The following is a 14,068-nucleotide window of genomic DNA, read 5'->3' as shown; positions in this document are numbered from 1 at the left end:
ACCATGCCCAGCCCAGCCCTATGGGGACAAGCAGCAAGTCCCATCCTCCTTTCACAGCTCGCAGCTATTGGCAGGGCCAGTCCCACAGCATAGGACAAAGCATGCACCCACCCCTGACTATTTACAATGGCCATTACCACCACCAGCTGTGCCTCCCTTGCTGGGCACCTCTATCTGAACACAATTCTCATGCTGGATCAACAACGAGGCCCATATCTTATCTAGAGAATTTAATCACCGCTGAATTACAAATCAAAGATGTAGCACAGGCATCTCAGCCACGCTAAACCGGATTAGTAGAGAAAAGCAATTTCAGGAGAAATACCCATTGGCAGGGTAAGCTCCGTGCCTGTGAGCAAAGGGATACAACTAAAGCCTGGAAACATGTAGAAGCAAAAACCCCAGAGGCAAGGAGAAGGCTTTGCTCCCAGCACGGGGGTGGTTTCCTGGGAGCAGCTCCAGGCATGGGGCAAAAGGCACAAACCCACAGAGCACCCATCAGCACTCCTGACCATGGCCAATGCTAACAGCAGTGTGTGAGCAGCACACAGACTGGGACAAGGTGTCACCCACCAGCACCTGTGTGCTCATCTCCATCACATGCTGCAAAACGAGGTCACTTCTGTCTTTGTCAACCCTCTTGCATGGCACAAGAGCTGTGAGAGACCCCTCCTGCACTTCTCAAACCAGCTGCATGAAAACACCCTTGGCTTGCTCTGTCCCATCCTTCCCAAAGCTCCAGGGCTGAAAATCTCACCAGCACCAGCTCCTCTCCAACAAGGTAGAAGAGGAGAGCATAGCAGCAGTGAGCCTGTGCTCATACAACAGCCAGTGATGGAAATCCCAAGGATGCCAAGAGTTTTTGCTGATAAGACCTGGGAGGGCCCACTGGGCCAGATGGTACCAAGTAGTGGGGTGGAGATGGTGCCAGGTCCTTCTGGCTCCAAAAGAAGAGTGACAGGTGCAGTACTCGTGCCAGCAAAGGGTGGTGGGGAGGAGGAAGCTCTTCCCTCCCTATCCCACACCTCCCAGCACGATCTTCTCCTTGGATACTATGTAAAAAGCCCATCAAAAGCCTGCAGGATGAGTTCAGAGGAAACCTCCCTGCTCTGACTGCACATAGCCTTTAGCGAGATCCAGCTTCCAGGCTGGAATCACCTCTCAGTTATCAACCCCAAGCTATCGGGCACATCAGGGCTGCACCTTGCCACAGACTGTAAGGTGGAAAGTGTAGAAAGATCATCTCATCCATCACTCATCATACTCCTTCAACTTCCCACGTCAGAGCCAAGAGCAACTCCAGTCACTTGTTGCTAATTATTTTTCATCTACCTTTTACTTCCCCAAAGTCAAGATCTCCTGGCTCTCCTAAAAGATCAGAAGTGGTTTGAGTTAAAACATCAACCAGATTCGTGCCATTTTAGCAAGGAGATTAAGCCACATCACTATCTCATTTGAGAACTTGGTTTTCACCCTACAGATTCTTCATCTTCAAGTCCTTCCTTGCGACTTTCTTGCCTCATCCTAACACCTGCAGGTTGGACAGGGCACTGTACAGCTTGATCTAGTGCCTAATTTAGTGGTGGGCAACCCTGCCCATAGCAGGAAGTTGGAACTGGATGATCCTCCTCCCCTGAGGACGCTGGCATGCAGCAAGCTGCTCCCATTTAGGGCTCTTTACAAGCACGGTGCTCTTTGCTGGCTCCACAGTGCTGGGCATGGCAAGGCTGGGAACTTGGCACATGCGAGCAGCTCAGCTAGCAGCACTTGGGGGCACCGGCAGCGCTGCAGGGGAAAAAATGTCATAATTGCTGAGCACGTGTTCCTGGCGTCTGCTGGCACCTCCAGCCAGGGTATCCATTACAGCTTCCCCACCGGGTGAGCTACCCTTTGTGAGCAATGCAGGGAGGATGGGAAAGCTTCCTTTTATAGCAATGACTTTGGAGAATGAGTCTCATTGAAAGTCAGTGCTGGAGATGGATAGGCAAGTGACTAAATGCAGATATGGTGTCTTTGGGGTAAGAACAGAGCCTGCTGCTGCTGCCGAGCTGCCTGGGAGCTGTCACATCAAACCCACCTGAAGAACACAGCATGTCACCGAGTCCAGGTCACACAGCATGAGGGGAATGTCCCTTATCAGAGCTGCCAGATGGAGGTGGAGGAGAGCAGATGGGGAGCAAGTGGCAGGTTACCTACAGAAAGGGATCCAAAATGATTGGCAGCTCTAAATCCTGACAAAGGGGAGACCTTGGAAACCTTGCTTTTCTGCCAGGGACTTGTTCTACTCTTGGGTGAAGGGATGCAACATGTGTAAAGCAGTATGGCCACATCATACAGTCCTTCAGGCAGGAGAAGACCCTTAAGACCATCAAGGCCCACAACTAACCCGCGTGCCTCAGTGCCATGTCCAAACACCTCTTAAACACCTGCAGTGATGAGGACTCCACCACCTCCCTGGGCAGCCCTCTATGGAACCACCCTCTGTGCAAAGAGATTCTGGGATGGTGAGGAAAGTTCAGAACACCTGTAAAGGTATGAAGGTGCTGATAGGTTCCCAACAGCTTTGTTTGAAGTTCACCAGCCGTACTTTCAGCGAGGACAGTTCAGTTTCCATTAACCCTCCTCTTTCTGCTGTTCACACTAATCTCTTCCTAGAGAGAATCACTTCCTAACCCAGGTGGGAAAGCCCCAAGGTTCTTGCACAGCAGCAGATGGTGTCTCCTGCTCCAGGCAGGGAGCTTCTTCCAGCTGGGACCAGCAAAAGCATGAAATCTCAGAATCACACCCAGCTCAGGGCTCCCAGGAGCGAGGCAGAGAAGTACAAACCCAAGTTTCAAATCCCTGAAGGGAACAGGAACGCAGCGAGCCAGCTCTCACAGGGCATGAATCAGACCAGGTGCCTGTAAATGCAGAGATGAGCCAAGCAGCACGCTTAACAAAGCAGCAGCTAAAGCAGCAGCTCTGGGAATCACTGCTGCGAGGCACATATCAGCAACTTCAGCACGAGCACCTTCCCACCCAGGCTCCTGACGCCTATGTATGCCCAGAGGATGTTTGCTGGGGCTGAGGAGGGCAAGGTGCCAGCACTTCAGGAGCACAGCAGGCACTGCCTTCGTAAGCACCCGGGCAACTTTCCCTGCCCTCTGCATAAGCCTCATTAACTTGATATCAACTCAGAAGCAGAGCAGTTTGGTGCACGACAAAGCGTGTTCTTGCTTTTAAATACGGAGATAGAAGCAACTTCTGCAGAGGTCAGTAATAGCACCAGCTCTTCCTTCTAACCACTGTAGTCCCTCCAAAGGAACGCTCAGAGTCAAAAGCATAAATATATTGATCTTTCAAGACTGAAATTAGGGCCAGTTCAGAGAAGTGGTTCAGGCAGGGAACCTGTGACAAGGGAGAAAAAAGCCACAACACAGCATCTCCAGTGCCACAGTCCAGCCATGGACACAGACAGACACTCCTAAGGAGGAGCTGGATATCTCCTCTGTAGAACAGTCTTTCTCCTCTGCCTTGGAAGAAGGGGATGGTTGAAGTTAATGACCTTAAGGGTCTTTTCCAACCTTAATGATTCTATAGGAAAGGGCCTCAAGTTGCACCAGGAGAGGTTTACATTGGATACTATGAACTGAACTCTGAAAACCTGAAGCACTGCGAAAGACTTTCCATGGGAAACCAGGAGGAATTCATTGCCACTGCTATGGCCAGGGCCACAGTCCCAGCTGCATCTCCTTACTCAGATAATTTAGATGTAGATTTGGTCTTCAAGAGCTATCAAACACTAGGTGACTGAGGCTCTGAAAACCTCAAGTGGAGACGATGACAGGGCTTGTACTCTCTCAGTACTTCAGAGTCCTGTTTCTATCACCCTCCACTAATTTGCTTTTGCAGGAAAGAAGGATCTGTCCCCAGCTGCGATGAGCTGCTGATGCAACCACGTGCTTGCTTTCCTTGCTGTAATGTTGGGAAACCAGTCTCTTAGCAAGGTACAAAAGGGCAGGCACAGGAAAGTCACTCAGGCTGGGGATGCTGGCAGTGCACCTCATGCAGTGACACAGAGGGAGGACAAGAAGCTCCATAGTTGAGCTAGGTCTCTACTTTAACTCCATCTTGAGCCCCAACCAACATATATTCAACCAGGACACACCTCCCTGACACTGACCATCTCCTCATGTGTAGAACAGCAGAGGCCAAACATCTGCCCTGCCTGGCCCTCTGGACTCACCCAAGCTGCTGAGCAGGTGAGCACTGGAAAAGAGAGGGCTTTGCTCAAGCCCACAGATGCTGCAGTCAGGATGGGCACACAGCAGCCACCCTCGGGTCACTCACTTTAATGGCTCTGTGAAGGGGTAGCCAGGATGCTGTTGCAGCCCCTGATTCAGCTGAGCTCACTGCTGACCTATTTTGATAGTCAGCTGGGAGCCTCCTTTGAGAAAAAAGAGGGGTTTGTTCTCAGCTCTCTGCCTGGGTGTGCTCTGCAGCCACAATCTCACAGCCAGATTCTCCCTCTAACACATAGAACCACCTTGGATTACCAGACAGGAGAATTCATTTAGGCGATGAGCTCATGAGAGAGCTTAACCTTGATTTAATGTTCTTACACACCTTGCTGATTAGCCCAGGTACTGATCTGTTGGTGGATTACACGATGCTTTCAGCTCTGCAGAAAATGCTGACAAGAGCCAAAACCTAACACAAGCCTGAATTAGGCAGAAACAAATGCAATCAGCACACTGCAATGAATTTCCTCAAAACAGCATTTTTAAGCACTCTGCCCCAATAAACATTCCCAAGGCAGATCCCCCCCAATGCCTGGCTTTCAGCAGCTTAACTGCTTGCTAGAGCTGACAGTCTCTCGTGTGAAATCACAGCCACAGAATCACTAAGGTTACAAAAGACAACCGAGATCAGCTGGTCTGACTGCAGGTCCATTGCCACTGTGCCCACTAAACCACGTCCCTAAGAAGCAAGAAAGAAACACGCTCTGCTAAACCAGACTGCTGGTTACTTCCTCCATGGGATGCCCCATGCTTGACTCAAGCCTGGTGTGTGAAGCCATGCTGAAAAGCTCACTCAGAACAGCACAATCCCTACAGAGCAAATCTGCTCATCACACCATTCCTTAGCAATAGAAATGTGCGGTCTGAGATGAAGGAGGGATTTGTGAGGGCAGACATCTGCTCCGACACAAGGCACAGGTTAGGACTTGCTGCAAAAAGCCATAAGCAATCAGACCTGCTGCTAACTTATCATAGGACAGCTTGGGTTGGAAGGGGCCTCATCCAGTTCCAACCCACAGCTTGGTCAGACTCCTCTCACAGACTGTACAGTAAGTCTGCACCACGAAGCCTCTCTTTTTATCCTTCTTCCTCCTGAGGAGTAGAAGCTTCCAAACTCCCCTCCCAGCCCTGATTTCACTCTTGGCCCTCTGTGCTTCCAAATTGATCCCATCCACAAACCCAGCGAGTTGCATACCTGTATGGGAAAGCCCTCCTGGTTTGACTCCAAGAGTGCCACGTGGCCAACTTCAGATGGTTTTCAGCAGCCAAGTCCTCACCTTTTAGAACACAGCTCATCCCACACACAGGATTTGAATAGAAGTAGCTTCCCAGGTGCAGACACGATGTCTGTCAGCCAGGAGGAGGTGAAAGATAAACCAAAACAGCCCACTGTTTATGCAACATAAGAGCAAACACCATGCCTCCTTGAAATCGTTTAATTACAGTTATCCTTTAAATTAAAACCTTGCAAAACTGCACGCAGGCTTTAGGCAACCTGCAAATTAACTACGGGGAACACAACTGGGGGATCAGTGATGCCAGATACAATCCAATCAATGGCTCAAATCACTTTTAATAGTGCCAGAATGGGGGGAGGAAAAACCTCAAATAATACAACCCGACCCCATGCATCAAAGGTCGTTCCTTCAGCCGTGTCAGGTGAAAGCCATTTGATCTCATCATTGTGGGTCAGATAGCTGATAAGAAACCAATTTCATTACTGTAAGACCAGAGCATTTTTGGAAGGGTTTATCTGCAAAGAAAGCGACACACTTTGAACTGGTAAATCTTATTTTAGTTAAAAGGCACCAGGCCTCTTGCCTGGCTGCTCTCAAAGCACTCAAAATTAATGTGGTATGAAATGATACCGCAAGTTGATTCTGTGCGACTTCCCCGGCGTGCAATGTCAAAGACACACTGCTTCTCTGTGTTGGGATGCAGCCAGCCCCTTCGTTGCAGGGAAAGCAGCCTTTATTTAGCAGAACTTTTGGGCACACAAATGGCCACTTCCAAAGAATTTGGTCAAATCCACCCAAAGTGGGTTGCATTCCCAGACAGAGCAGGGCTCACTCTTGGATATGGTTTTTTACAGCATTGGTCAATAGGCAAATTAAAAGAACACCTGAAAGACACCGAAAGTAATAAGAGATTTTTCCCCCCTCCTAAAGCAGAGCTCTTCTGGTTCAATGGAATCGGTTTCTGTCACTTTCTGCACTGCACTTTTTCTCCCAGGCTGTTGTCCGGCGGCACACAAACACCTTCCCATTGCACATCCAATCGCAGTGACTGACCCCCATCGTCTCCTTGTCTTCTTCATATGAGCTTCCCTTGAAAGGCAGACAAATCTAAGGCACTGCAGGGAGCAGAAGGAATGATTTATTCCCTCTTTGCTTTCTCGGTAAAGTCAGCTCCAGGCGAGGCTGAAGGAGACAGACCTCACATCGCATCTGCTGCTTCCCCATCAGTTCAAGTGAAAGCTGCCCAAAACGTGAGCCTGTGAGCAACCTGCTCAGCTTTCCCTGCTCGAGCCTGAAAGCAGAGTGCTAAATTTATCCCCGCTGAGATTTCTATGGTAACAGACTACACCGCTGAATTTCAGATTACTGCAGCTTGAATTAGGGGTGAAGCAGAGTTAACAGCATCAGCCGTGGCGTAGGGTTGTCTCAGGCCAACACAAAAGCACTCATGATGGAGGGGGAAAAAAAGGCAAAGCTGTTCCTGACAGCCATGCATTGGGACACAGAAAAACCCAAATCTTGTCCATTGTCTCTGGAGGAATGCCTGATTTCAGAAAGTGACAGCCAAAAAAAGGGGGTGAAAAAACCACAACCGCACTTAGGGACAGCAATCAGATCAATGGCCTTTTGCAAGAAAGAACTTATTTCATGTACTGATTTTTATGGGAAGCAACTTCCATCTGAGCAGTACCGGTGCTCACTCTGCTTCACAGCTGCTTTAATATCCATCATTATATTTCTATTGCAGCTCTCTATCTAAGGCATGGGTTGGGGTCTATAAAAGCAGCCTGAATTCTGGCAATCAGTAGGTGACCAACACACCACCTATGGCCATCCTCGTCAACTGGCCAACACAACCCCTCCTTTCCTCAGCATCCTTCAGTAGCACAACCGGTTCTCATCCTCTCTTCTCCCAGAAGAAGAAGATCTCAAAGCAGTGCAGGCACACATCAGAGCACCCAGACACCCGCAAACCTCTGCATGGACAGACAGAATTAGATAAGCTTCTGATGGGAGAACAGAACCCACATATCACACCAGTGCAGATGGACTTTATCTTTTCTTTTTCCTTTTGACATGGAAGCCAAGGCACAGCTGATGCACTGGGATGGTTTTATATTTAGACGGATGACACAAGTTCTCAATTAGCAGAAAACAAACGGAAACTTCTTACATTGTCCAAAAATAAAAAGAGAAACAAAAGAAAAGCAACTTCCCCCAGCACTTACAACCTCCGCAGTTCTGCTTTTACACTGAATTCAGAGGGGTTTCCCATGCATGATCCCAGCAAACAACACTTACAGCTCACAGAGCCTGTGTGACAAATACTGACTAGTTTTGTGTTTACTGCTGTCAGCTCTGTTTTCAACAGGATAATTAACAGTGTTTCAATACTTGAGTGTAAAACAAATACACCGGAGTGATTAAAAGAACCATTTCCAAGTGCTACAGACCGCAGTTTCGCTACGCAACAAGAGATCCAGTGCAGCAAACCAGTGTAAAATACAGCCCTCCAAAGTCAGCTATTTCTTTTGCTGCACGGTACATTAAGGAGCAAACACTTGCTTAGCCAAATCTCTGAACATCAGCTGGGCATCATCCCAAACCTCTGTAAAACTACCTACATTTTGGGGCACAGCAGCTCCTCTCACACTGCCTCAGACACAAGGTGGGTAAGCAGGCATTGAGTCCCTGTGTGCTGCCCCAGCCATGGTGGGGCCAAGCCCAGCTTTATCTACAGCACAGCTAAGAATAGCTCCGGCCACCAGGAGCCCTGTGAAGAGAATGGCCTGGGCTTCTGCCAGAGAGCACGGGTTTCCTTTGCTGCTGGGCCTGAAAGGAGACAGACATGGAGCAGAGGTTGCCCTGACACAGGGCCATGCAGTTCGGCTCAGGACTCACCACCCCAAGCCTGGCACCTTTGTTGGTAAGCCGGACGATGGATCAGAGCATACCCATGGATAACACAAAACTGAGGGGGGAGAAGGGCCCGGCCAGGCTGACATGAACCTCGTGGCATCCAACAGTGCATGCAAACAAAGGAACAGCAGCCCATCCTCAGCGTGCTCGCCCAGTAAGCAGCATCTGCACCTGGCAGCCTCAGCCCATCTCTGCCTCCATGCAGGGAATTACCTCCTGCCCTGCTTTCATGAGCTAGATTGCCTGAAGCAGCATTAAGGCAGGAACCACCTGCCTGTTTCTGAAGCAAAACACCTCCCTGCCCCCTACAAGCAAGCAGACCATCTGATGCGGCGCTGGCATCACCGCTTCCCATTCATAACCCATGAAAAATTAGGCCAAACTGCAGATATTTTCATTCCTTTTATCTCTCCTGCCTTACTGCAGGGCAAACGGGGCACAGCTTCCCTCCCCAAACCCCAAACACATTCCTCATTTTACTCTAGGGCCCATTTTTGGACATACAGATTCCACAACTACACTGACCAAGGTGTGATGCTGGGATCACACTGACCTCAGGTGATTCTGGTGCTCTGTGCCTCAGTTTCTCCCTGGGCATAGTGCTATCAGCTGGTACAAAAGCCTTCAGGACATGCACCTTTGCAGGGAAAAGCCACCTCCACAGCCCACATTGCCCATAAGATGCATCACTGCTTCACCACGCTGGGGCTTCCCATCATAGCCAAGCAGCCAGCAGCAGCAAGGCAAGCAGCTTTCCTGTAACACGAGATTACCTCCTTTCCCCAGCACATTTACATTTAAAACAGAGGTCAACACATGGGGTAAAGCTGCGACAGAGAGGTCACCCCCTGCTACACCTAAAGCACACAGAGGGGGTTAAACACTCGCCCTCCCCAGATCCCTGCATTCCTCTGCTTCAGCAGCATGCTGGGAGAAAGGTTTCTGCTCAGTGTTTCCATGCCTGGTCATGTCCCACACCCTGGCCTCAGTGCACATTTTAACAGCTCCTATTAATAGCCCAAGCAGGAGCTAGGGGAAGCACCAGCTGCTCTGGCCGGTCGCACCTCTGAGCATACACACGGCATCCATCCATCCCTCTGTGCCCCAAATTCTTCTCTCCCAGCTCTTTGGTGGTCAAATTGCTGGAACAAGTACAGGAGCACAGCACTGCTCACCCACTGGCTGCAGCACAGGCCATCCGTCGCTCCCAGTGACCTCCAAGCTCCTCAAGTTGAAGGGATTTCAGTCTCAGGCTTGCAAGAGGAGCTGGGTAATTAGGGGCAGTGGAGAGACGACACTCATTCAGCCCCGAGATCCACCACCAGGCTGTGGCACTGCACCAGCTGCAATGACAACACACCCACATCTCCACATGCTCCCCAGAACAAAACATCCCCCTTCCTGCAGGTATGGCAGTGTTAGGATAGCACTGATGCCAGCAACCCCCTGCCCGTGCCACCAACACCACTGAGAGTTGGAGACCGCAATACATCCCTTAGAGGCTCGCAGGCATCCATCTCTGTCCCCCAGCTAGAGCTGTGACCTCATTTCATGGGATTTAACCAAGCACTGCAAGAGTCCAGATGGACTGTCTGGCTAATTGAGTTAATTAAAGCGTTTTCTGCCATGATTAACTTTCAGGAACAGGGCTCGACGTTCTGTGTTTTGGAAAGGCTCCTCCTGAGCAGCTCGGTCACTCTCCAGGGAGCGCAGGGCCACACCTCAGCAGCAGCACAAAACAAGAGAACAATGACTTGGAAACTCGCACTGATTGCACAGGGCTGTTTCTCACCAGTGTTTTCAGACTCCTAAATAAATAAATAAATATAAATAAATCCAAACCCTTCATTTGTTTTTCACCACCGAGCTGAACAGGACGTAGAAAAGGAACAACGCCGCATCTAGAGGCTATGGGAATACATAGGCTACATGAGGTCTGCCCAGCAAACCATTTGGGGGATGGAGAAGTAAAGGAGAGAGGAGATGTGGGAAGAGACCCATCACCCATGAGGGCACCCTCCCCTCATAACAGGGCAAAAAGCTCCAGGAATGAGCAGAGCTGCCCGTAACTCGCAGGGCGATAAACTGGTCAAGGCCAGTATGAACAAACATGCTGTCCTGCACAGAGATGCTTTGCTGACGGAGGTAATAATCATCTCCCAAGGACAGTAAATACTTTGTCTGTCTGCAGCCCCTGCCTGGAGATAACCAAGCAACGCATACAATGGCCAAAAGAAAGGCTATGCTTTGTGGCTGCTGTTTTTCTCTGTGCTCTGCAAAGGACCGAGAAGGAGCTGCATCCTGGGACACTGGGATGGGAAAAATCCACCCTGCCCAAGGAAGCTGGCTAGGCTGGATGCAGCTTTGGGCACCTGGGCTATGGGAGGTGCCCCTTGGGAATAGCAGGGGTTGGGCTAGGCGAGCTTTGGGGTCCATTCCAGTCTAAGCCATCAGAAAAGCATACTCACATACAATGGTTGCAAGGGAGCTGCTGAGAGGAGGACTATCAGGAAAGTGGCCACATAGCAAAGCTGGGAACCCAGCACTGGGAACACCGTGGCCATGCTATGGGTGTATTTAAGCCCAGTGGGATCAAAGGGAAAACATCAGGAAGCATGGGGCCAGGACCCTGAGGTGGGCAGGGTCAGGCTGTTTACTGCTCCTGTGGCCATAAAGCTGCTCCCAACCCACCCTGGAAACTGAGAGTTTATCCCCTTTCTCAAAGCCACTTCTCCATCCGAGCAAACAAAGTTACCAGGCCAGGGAGCCTTACAGTCTCCACAGGTAAGGAGATGCACCCACACGTCTTCTCTTTTTCCTAACCTCAAAACCTGAGGGACTGCAAAGCACCAGCTGCTCACAGACCAGGTGCTTTAAAAACTGTTCCTGTAGACTTCAAGAGCTTCACCCGCACCACAGGTGCAGCCACACACACCCCAAAAGATGCCAGCTGTAGCTCTTGCAAGGGGAAAAACCAGCACAGAGGGCATCGGGGCTGGGTTTCGCAGCTGGGAAATGCTCCTTATTGAGGCTGAAAGCAGCCCCACCCCAGTACAGCTAATCTGATCCCAGGTTTTCAATGCTGCGGCCTGGACAAGAGGGGCTGGCGAGTGGGAAAGAAAGAAAGGAAATGCCACAGATGTGAGGACGCCTTTTCTGGCCGGGCAGAGCCTTGTTTTGTTTTCCCTCCCCGAAGTTAGCTGCCATTTGCTGGCAGGCGGATCCATTACGAAAAGAAAAAGTTTCTCTTTGTTCAGCTCCTGTAACCCCGCGCCCAGGAGACCCAACCCACAGAGCCGTGTGATGCTGGCAGCCAGCAGCTCGGCGCTCAGAGCCCGCACAGAACTCACTGGCAAGCTCACAGCAGCAGGAACTGGTCTGTGAAATCTCCCCTGCCTTACTTGCTCGCTGACCGCGCCAGGGGACGTACCATTGTTCGGCTCCAAAAAGGCTTTTCTGTTCCTAAGGAAACAGCCGACCTCGTTTAAATAGGGCCACACGCACGCAGCGCCGTTCAAGCTGTGTCCCCTCAAAGCCTCGTGCACAACGACCGAGCACCCACCCAGCTACCACACATCTGGCTGGGCTCTGGGCAGAGGTCTACAGAAAGCTGTGGTAGTGCAGGGCTGGGCTGCACCTCTCCCCCTGCTGTCTGACAGCCGTGTGTCACCATCCCTCTGATGTTCCCAGTTGTGTCTGGACGATGAGGTTAACACATGGGAGGTGAAAACAATGACTCAGCCGCCTTCCAGATCTTTGTTATAACGTATACAGCTTCCAGGCTACAAAGTTGCTCCCACATCCATCATTGCAACGGAGCATCAGCACGGGATGCTGCTGCAGCAAGCACGCCCTGCATGGTGCTTAGTGCTGAAGGATGCAAAGCATCACCCCCACGGGGCAGGTGGAGCTGCTGCACCGTTCTGGCAGCACAGCACAAGAACACTGAGCCCTAGGGCTCCCGATTCACCTTCTATCAGCACTGCACTCGCCAACTGTTTGCTGATCCACACACCCTAAACACAAACCTCCCAACACCAGCGAGTCCTGTGCCAGACGGAGCCAAGAAGCAACCCTGAAGCGCATACACAAACCAGGGGAAGAGGACAGAGTAGGGAGCAGTGCTCCTTCCCTATCACCATGAGTACAGATCACAGAACCATTCCAGCTGGAAAAGATCACTCCGGTCATTTGGCCCAACCCACCCCACCATGCCCACTGACCATGTCCCTCAGTGCCACACGTACACCTGAACACCTCCAGGGATGGTGACACTCCCACCTCCCTGGGCAGCTGTGCCACTGTCTGCTTGTACTGAGAAATAACTGTCCCTAATATCCAATCTGAACCTCCCCTGGTGCAACTTCAAGCCATTACTTCTTGTCCTATTGCTGCTACCCAGCAGAAAAGGCCATCCCCACCTCACCACAACCCCTTCCCAGGCAGTTGTAGAGAGCAATGAGGTCTTCCCTCAGCCTCCTCTTCTCCACACTGAACAACCCCAGTTCCTTCATCCACTCCCCATAAGACTTTGGCTCCAGACCACCACAGCTCTCAACTTGTGGTCAGAAGGCCAAGTCTCCGTGCTGGAAGGAAAGTGGCCTGCTAGGATGTGCTCATGACCACAGAAACTTGAAGCACAACTCATGGCCACAGAGCAAGCACAGGCTGCAGTTCACAGCTGAAGAAACCCTCACAGCGTGGCAGTGAGCAGCAGGGCGGTCCTTGCATCTCCGCAAGACGTCCCTTCCAACTCGGGGTATTCTATGGCTTTCTGAATGAAGCCACCAGCCCGGCACAGGGCCTCGGGTATTACTACGACCCCACACACACAGCACCACCAAAACCACTTCTGTAAGTAGCACCCGACCCGTCCGCAGAGCTCCAGAGTTGCTGGAACGAATCCGGAGAGGAGCGGAGCAGTGGGACCGCGGGGAGCAGCGCGCAGGTGGGCATCGCCCAGCGCACCGAGCGGGAGCAAAACTTTCTCCAGCAGAGGTCTGCACGGGACCCGCACTCCGCGCTGCGCACACTCGCACCCTGCACCCACGCACGCCGGATAGACGCATCTCACGTGCATTTACACTGATAGAGTACAGCACACCCGCGTACACAGCGCGCACACTCACACGGCGCTCCGCGCACCGCCGCCGGACCACGGGGCCGCTCACCCGCAAACTCCGGACCCGCGGAGCCGCTCTACCCACGGCGCTCACCTGCGGGCGGCGGAGCCGAACCTCCACTGCTGCCGCCGCCGCTCTCGGTTCGCGTTTCCCCGCCCGGCACCGGACAGCGCTCACCGCCCGCCCCGCGCAGCCCTGACGTCAAGGGGAGGGGCTGCAAGAGCGGGGCCCGGAGAAGGGAGGGGGGGGGGGGGGGTTTGCACAGCGAGTGTGTGCTGTGGGGTTCTGGTGCGCAATGGTTGCGCGGAGGTGTTGGAGACCCTCGCGCAAGGGGCAGTCGTGGTGTTAAACGGGTGTGCAAATGGGTTGTGGGAACCCCTCGTGCAAAGGGCAGCACTTGTGCAAGGGTGCTCATCGTGCAAAATGACTGTGCAAATGGGTAATGGGAACGCCTTGGGCAAAGGGAAGTCCCTGTGCAAGGGGTACTCCTCATGTAAAATGGGTGCGC

At 51.7% G+C, this 14,068-nt stretch overlaps 1 protein-coding gene across 4 annotated transcripts in view; it reads right to left on the bottom strand.

Annotated features, from left to right (window-relative positions):
- SH3BP4 (SH3 domain binding protein 4) overlaps window positions 1–13,743 on the bottom strand; it is a 31,696-nt gene extending 17,953 nt beyond the window's left edge. The window contains exon 1 of one of the 4 annotated variants that reach the window (XM_072342207.1): window positions 13,654–13,743. The gene's annotated coding sequence lies outside the window, so the exon portion shown is untranslated. Of the gene's footprint in view, window positions 1–13,566 lie in introns of all 4 variants that reach the window. The other 3 variants (XM_072342209.1, XM_072342206.1, XM_072342208.1) reach the window with 3 other exon arrangements.
- Between the last annotated feature and the right edge of the window lie 325 nt (window positions 13,744–14,068).

The sequence above is a fragment of the Excalfactoria chinensis genome, chromosome 7 (assembly GCF_039878825.1).
Source record: "Excalfactoria chinensis isolate bCotChi1 chromosome 7, bCotChi1.hap2, whole genome shotgun sequence".
NCBI classification, from domain to species: Eukaryota; Metazoa; Chordata; class Aves; order Galliformes; family Phasianidae; genus Excalfactoria; species Excalfactoria chinensis.
This window is presented reverse-complemented; position numbering and strand designations above follow the sequence as displayed.